This window comes from Lithobates pipiens, unplaced genomic scaffold, assembly GCF_037356315.1.
Source record: "Lithobates pipiens isolate NorthernLeopardFrog02 unplaced genomic scaffold, aLitPip1_a1.2 Scaffold_22, whole genome shotgun sequence".
Taxonomy (NCBI): domain Eukaryota; kingdom Metazoa; phylum Chordata; class Amphibia; order Anura; family Ranidae; genus Lithobates; species Lithobates pipiens.
The window spans coordinates 13,321,614-13,327,613 of record NW_027507784.1 but is presented as its reverse complement, the minus strand read 5'-3'; the positions used below and the strand labels follow the sequence as shown (position 1 = coordinate 13,327,613).

At 51.2% G+C, this 6,000-nt stretch overlaps 1 protein-coding gene across 5 annotated transcripts in view; it reads left to right on the top strand.

The window, feature by feature from the left end:
- The first annotated feature begins 5,062 nt into the window (after positions 1–5,062).
- Positions 5,063–6,000, top strand: part of LOC144000398 (uncharacterized) — a 117,593-nt gene continuing 116,655 nt past the window's right edge. For 3 of the 5 annotated variants that reach the window (XM_077494210.1, XM_077494209.1, XM_077494211.1), the window contains exon 1: positions 5,067–5,273. The gene's annotated coding sequence lies outside the window, so the exon portion shown is untranslated. Of the gene's footprint in view, positions 5,274–6,000 lie in introns of all 5 variants that reach the window. The other 2 variants (XR_013278223.1, XM_077494208.1) reach the window with 2 other exon arrangements.

The following is a 6,000-nucleotide window of genomic DNA, read 5'->3' as shown; positions in this document are numbered from 1 at the left end:
CTTCTGCTTGTTAATTGGCTGCTAGAGATTACTGTACATCAATACTGCTCACTGATTGGTTGCTAGAGGTTACTGAACACCCTTACCACTCACCAATTGGTTGCTAGAGGCAAAATATACATATGAATGCGCCTCTACATATCAATGCAGCCGGTCCGCGGCTATTTACATATTAATGCTGCCCCTATTTACACATCAATGCCGGTTATTTACATGTAAACACTGGGTCTGCAGGGGAGCCATCTGTACAAGGCAATAGGCAGAGCTGAGCGGCATTAGTAATGCCACGTACACACAATCAGACTTTCCGGCAGACTAGGTCCGAAGGGATTAGTCCATCGGATAATCCGATCGTGTGTAGGCTAGTCTGATCATTTAAAAAAATAAATAAATAATCAAACGGACCTAGAAATAGAACATGTTTCAAATCTATCCAACAGACACAATTCCGGCGGACTAAAATTGGGAAAAACGTTTGTGTGTATGCTGGTCCGACGGTGCGCTCCAGACCCATGGCTGGGCACTTAAAAAGCAACGTACAGGTACGTGCTTGTGCCCAGCCATGCCATTCTGCCGACGTATATGTGCAGGAGGTGATCCTTAAATGGTTAAGAGTGTTTTGACGGCACTTCTGCCCAGCAATGATATGGAGACAGGTGGGGGCCATCCTCCCCTCACTCATCTCCATGTCACAGAAGGGACAACATCCGATTGCCTCTGCCGCTTACTGGTGCTGTCAGAGGGCACCGGAGCAGGGCAGGAGGGGGGGGGTCCCCTCTCTCGCTGGCAATAAAAGTGATCTCACGGTGAATCTGCCACTATTATTGGAAACCGGACCGCCAGCCGAAGAAGCGGGTACGGGGTAATAATATTCAGGGCTTTTTTCCTCGAACAATAGGTGCTGGAACTCAACCCCTCCCCCCCTCACATCAAATAATGGGTGTGGTCATATTTCACAAACAGTAGAAGGGCCTTAAAGGGGCATTAAATATCAGGATTGTATTACAGAGTGCAGAGCTGTCACTTGTAAACACAGAAACCAGACTTCTGTGTTTACAAGTGATTGTGGCGAGCAGTCACCAAAGGGTCTTGGCCAGAGGTTCCCTATGGAAAAAAAAGCCCTGATCGATATTTCTCTTCAAAGGAGTGGTTAAAACAATCCAGATGTGGTTAAAACAATTCTGCAAAAAAAAAAAAAAAGAGTGGACCAAAATTCCTGCACTGTAGGGTGACCAGACATCTCGGATTGAGGACACTGTCCCTGGACCAAGTCTGTTTTGTCCCCGAATTGGATTTGAACAGGGTCTGGGGCAATTTCAAAGACAGTGCAGAATAAAAAAAAAATATCTGAATTACACCCCCCCCCTCGCTCTGCCGCTCCTACTAGCTTAGGGGAGTGTATTTTTTTCTATTATCTGTGCCCCTTTCTGATGATCATGTGCTGGTCGGAGCGGAGGGAATATTTCTTCAGTTTCGGGTGCATGCCCATCCAGTTCCGCTCACATGTTCTGCCTTGGCTCAAGTCCCGGCCAACCGCCTACCTGCTCATCTCCTTGCCTTCCCTGGGAGACTTATATTCCTCTGCTCCCCACCCAGTAGTAGCCGGGGCCGGGAAGTGTAAGACCCAGTGGCGGAATTATCACGGTCGCACCAGTCGCATTTGCGACTGGGCCCTTGAGTTCCGCCACTGTGGGGGGGCCCGCTGCCGCCCGGGAGATAGTAATTTACACGGAGTCCCGGTAAGCTCCGCCCACCCTTTCCAGCTGCTCCGCTCATCCTCCCCTCCCATCCTCTGCTCCAGCACCCCATCCTCTCTGCCCGCACAGTCTCCGCCCATCTTCTCTTCTCCGGCCACACCTTCACTCACAGTCTCCGCCCATCTTCTCTTCTCCGGCCACACCTTCACTCACAGTCCCCGCCCATCTTCTCTTCTCCGGCCACACCTACACTCACAGTCTCCGCCCATCTTCTCTTCTCCGGCCACACCTTCACTCACAGGCTCTGCCCAGCCTCTCTGCTCGCCCAAGCAAGACCGAGCAAGGAGGAGGAACGAAGTGATCTGCAAGTGAGTGGCACCATCACTTAATAACAACACTGCCACTGATACCCCCTCCACACCACTACTGCCACCGATACCCCCTCCACACCACTACTGCCACCGATACCCCCTCCACACCACTACTGCCACCGATACCCCTCCACACCACTACTGCCACGATACCCCTCCACACCACTACTGCCACCGATACCCCCTCCACACCACTACTGCCACTGATACCCCCCGCACCACCACTGCTGCCACTGATACCCCCCGCACCACCACTGCTGCCACTGATACCCCCCGCACCACCACTGCTGCCACTGATACCCCCGGACCACCACTGCTGCCACTGATACCCCCCGCACCACCACTGCTGCCACTGATACCCCCTCCACTGCTGCCACTGATACCCCCCGCACCACCACTGCTGCCACTGATACCCCCCGGACCACCACTGCTGCCACTGATACCCCCCGCACCACCACTGCTGCCACTGATACCCCCCGGACCACCACTGCTGCACTGATACCCCCTCCACTGCTGCCACTGATACCCCCACACCACCACTACTGCCACTGATACCCCCACACCACCACTGCTGCCACTGATACCCCCACACACCACCACCACTGCCACGATACCCCCCACACCACCACTGATACCCCCACACACCACCACAACTGCCACCGATACCCCCCACACCACCACAACTGCCACTGATACCCCCACACCACCACAACTGCCAATGATACCCCCACACACCACCACAACTGCCACTGATTCCCCGTCCCCCCCACCACCACCACTAATACCCCCCAAACCACCACAACCACTGATCCACCCCATGATGACCACTACTGTCACTGATCCACCCCACCATGACCGCTGCTGCCACTGATCCCATCCTGCAACCACCATCCTTGCCACTGATACCATTCCCCTCCGCACCACTCATCCCATCCCACCCCCCCAACGACCACCCTCACCACAGATCCCATCCTCCCACCACCACTGCCACTCATCCCATTCCATCCCCCTCCACCCCCCCAACCATCACCCTTTCCACTGATCTCATTCTCACCTCCACATCTGCCATTCATCCCATTCAACCCCCCTATCACTGATCCCACCCCCCCAACCACAACCCTTTGCCACTGATCCCACCCCCCCTCACCACTGACACTCATCCCATTCCCCCACCACCACCGCTACTACTGATCCCATCCCCACCAAACCACCACCGCTGCCACTGATTCCATCCTCCCCACCTCTGCCACTCATCCCATCCCCCACCACGGATGCCACTGATCCTATCCCTCCTCAACCACCACTGCTGTCAATAATCCCACTACCACCACTGCCACTCATCCCAGGGGCGTAACTACAGGGGTCACAATTGCCCATGAACACCTGGATGGGGGCAGGGGGCATTTAGAGGAACAAATCCCCTCAATTTTTCTACTGTGGCCACTAAAAGTCTGCTTCTCCTCCTGTCTCTCTGATGGGCATTAAGTGACTGCAGGAGGAAAATGGAGGGGATTTGTTCCCCCTGCTATCCAGGTCCTGCTACCCCTGGGATCAGTGGGAAGAGCCCTGGCTGGAGGTCAGGGGGGCCCTCCATGGTTTCTTGCACCGGGGCCCTGGAGGTTCTAGTTACGCCACTGGTAAGACCTGAGAGGCTGTGAGGCAGGCGGCAGCAGCGATGGGTAGAGAGCACTGATTGCCACCATTACTAGTAAAAAAAAAAATATATATATATATATATATATATATATATATATATATATATATATATATATATAGATTTCATTCTAAAAATCTGGTCACCTTACTCCACAGCGATGTGAAATACTCATTGCAAGTTTTTGAAAACGCCTGGCTATAGTTGTTGCCGCCAACAGGGCTGGATTAATGTAGGGGCTATTGGAGCTGCAGCTCCAGGCCCCTACCTTAATATAGACCCAGCCACCCAAAAAGGACATGGAAAGCAATGGGCCAACAGGAAGAGATCTCCCCCGACGGGCCCTGCATTCCACATGCATCGCCGGGGGAGGGTGGTGGGACTGATAACGGGCACTGCATGAGCAGTCCTAACAGAAGCCTGGGGCACGCCAATGCAGGGCTCTTACAGAAGTCTGGGGCTTCCATAGTGTTAGGCCTGCGCAGCTGTACTCTTTCAGCTCAGAGTGCACGCCGATGCACGGCCCTTACAGAAACTTGGCAGATCAAATGCCAGTCTTCCCTAGTGTTATGCCTGTTCGGCTGCGCACTTTTGAGTTTGGGCACACGCCAGCACAGGCTCTTGGAAAGCAGAGGGGTGCCCAGTAAAAGGTCGACCAAAATACTCAGCACCAAGCACACGATGCTCTTACTGGGCCGCCAAGGAAGGCACGACCCTTTATTGGGTTTAGAGGGCACTTAATTTTTCCCATAGAGCTGGGCAGTTTTGGACAGCTTTTTTTCCCCCCTAATAAATTAAATCATCATTTAAAAACTGCATTTTGGATTTATTTGGGTTATATTTGTGTAATATTAAAATTTGTTTAATAATCTGAATCATTTAAGTGTGACAAATATGCAAAAACAAACAAACAAATAAAACGAAAAAAAAAACACACACAGGAAAAAGGGGCAAATACTTTTTCACAGCACTGTATACATGGTATAAAATAATAAAAAAACTGATTATTTGCAGAAGACTTTCACATCTGAAATCATAAAGCAGACGACGAGCTCTCTCTACGCTAAGCGTCGCCCATAAAAAGTCCCGCTAAAAGGGTTAAGTTAATCTTGTATTTGTCTTCATGTTTGTTGACCGAAGGCAGAAAAGCAGCAGAATCTATAGCTTTTCCAGGTAGATAAGAGCCGGTTTACCAAGCAGGAGGGTCTGCCAGTTCTTTGCTATTTATCTATTTGCTCCAAAACTTGCTAGTGTCAATAGGACTTAGGCCGGGCCTTGCCGATGTATGGCAGCTCCCGGGGGTTGGGCTGTTTTTTTTTTTTTTAATTAACCTATTTGCAGTCTTTCTCAGCAGCCTGTACAGAATGAATGGCAATCGTACGGTGTTGGCACAAAACCTTCTACCTGTCCCGTTGCCGGGCAGAAAATGAAAAATGCCAACCGCCACAGGGAAACCTGCCATGTGAGCTCTGCCAAGATCCACGGCACCAGAGAACCTGGCATCAGGAAGGCATTATTTTCAGGATTGACCGGTGGCAGGAGCCCAGGCAGGTAAGGAATGGGTACTCCTCGTGTTTTCATTGGGCAGGACTTCATCTTCAATCTTCATCTTCAAAAGAGTGATCAATACCTCCGACTCCACTGAGACTGCCAGGGGCTTGTCGTATAAAAAAAAAAATGCTTGTTTTGCAGTAGTGGCTGGTGCTCCAGCTTGGGCTTTGGGTGGCAAACAAAACCACCCCTCTTCCAGCACACACCTAAACAACCCCCTCCCCCATCCAATTAGCCAGCATTATTGTTCCTCCCCCCCCCCCAAGCTCTTCAGTATCACAAAAATGAGGCTCAAGCTTTATGGTCGTTCTCATATCTGTCAATGTACTTATCCATGCTAGAACCCTTTCTCTCTAATGCCCCGTACACTCGATCGGAAATTCCGCCAGCAAAAAAGTCAGATGAGAGCTTTTGGATCGGAAAATGCGACCGTGTGTACGCTACATCGGACCTTTGCTGGCGGAATTTTGGCCAGCAAAAAATTGAGAGCAGGTTCTCTATTTTTTCGGTCGGAAAAAGTTCCCGATCGGAAATTCCGATCGTCTGTACAAATTCCAATGCGCAGAATTCCTACGCATGCTCGGAGACAATTCGACGCATGCTCGGAAACACTGAACTTAATTTTCTCGGCTCGTCGTAGTGTTGTACGTCACCGCGGTTTTGACTGTCGAAAGTTCAGAGAACTTTTGTGCGACCCGTGTAGTAGGCAAGCCGAGCTTGAGCGGAA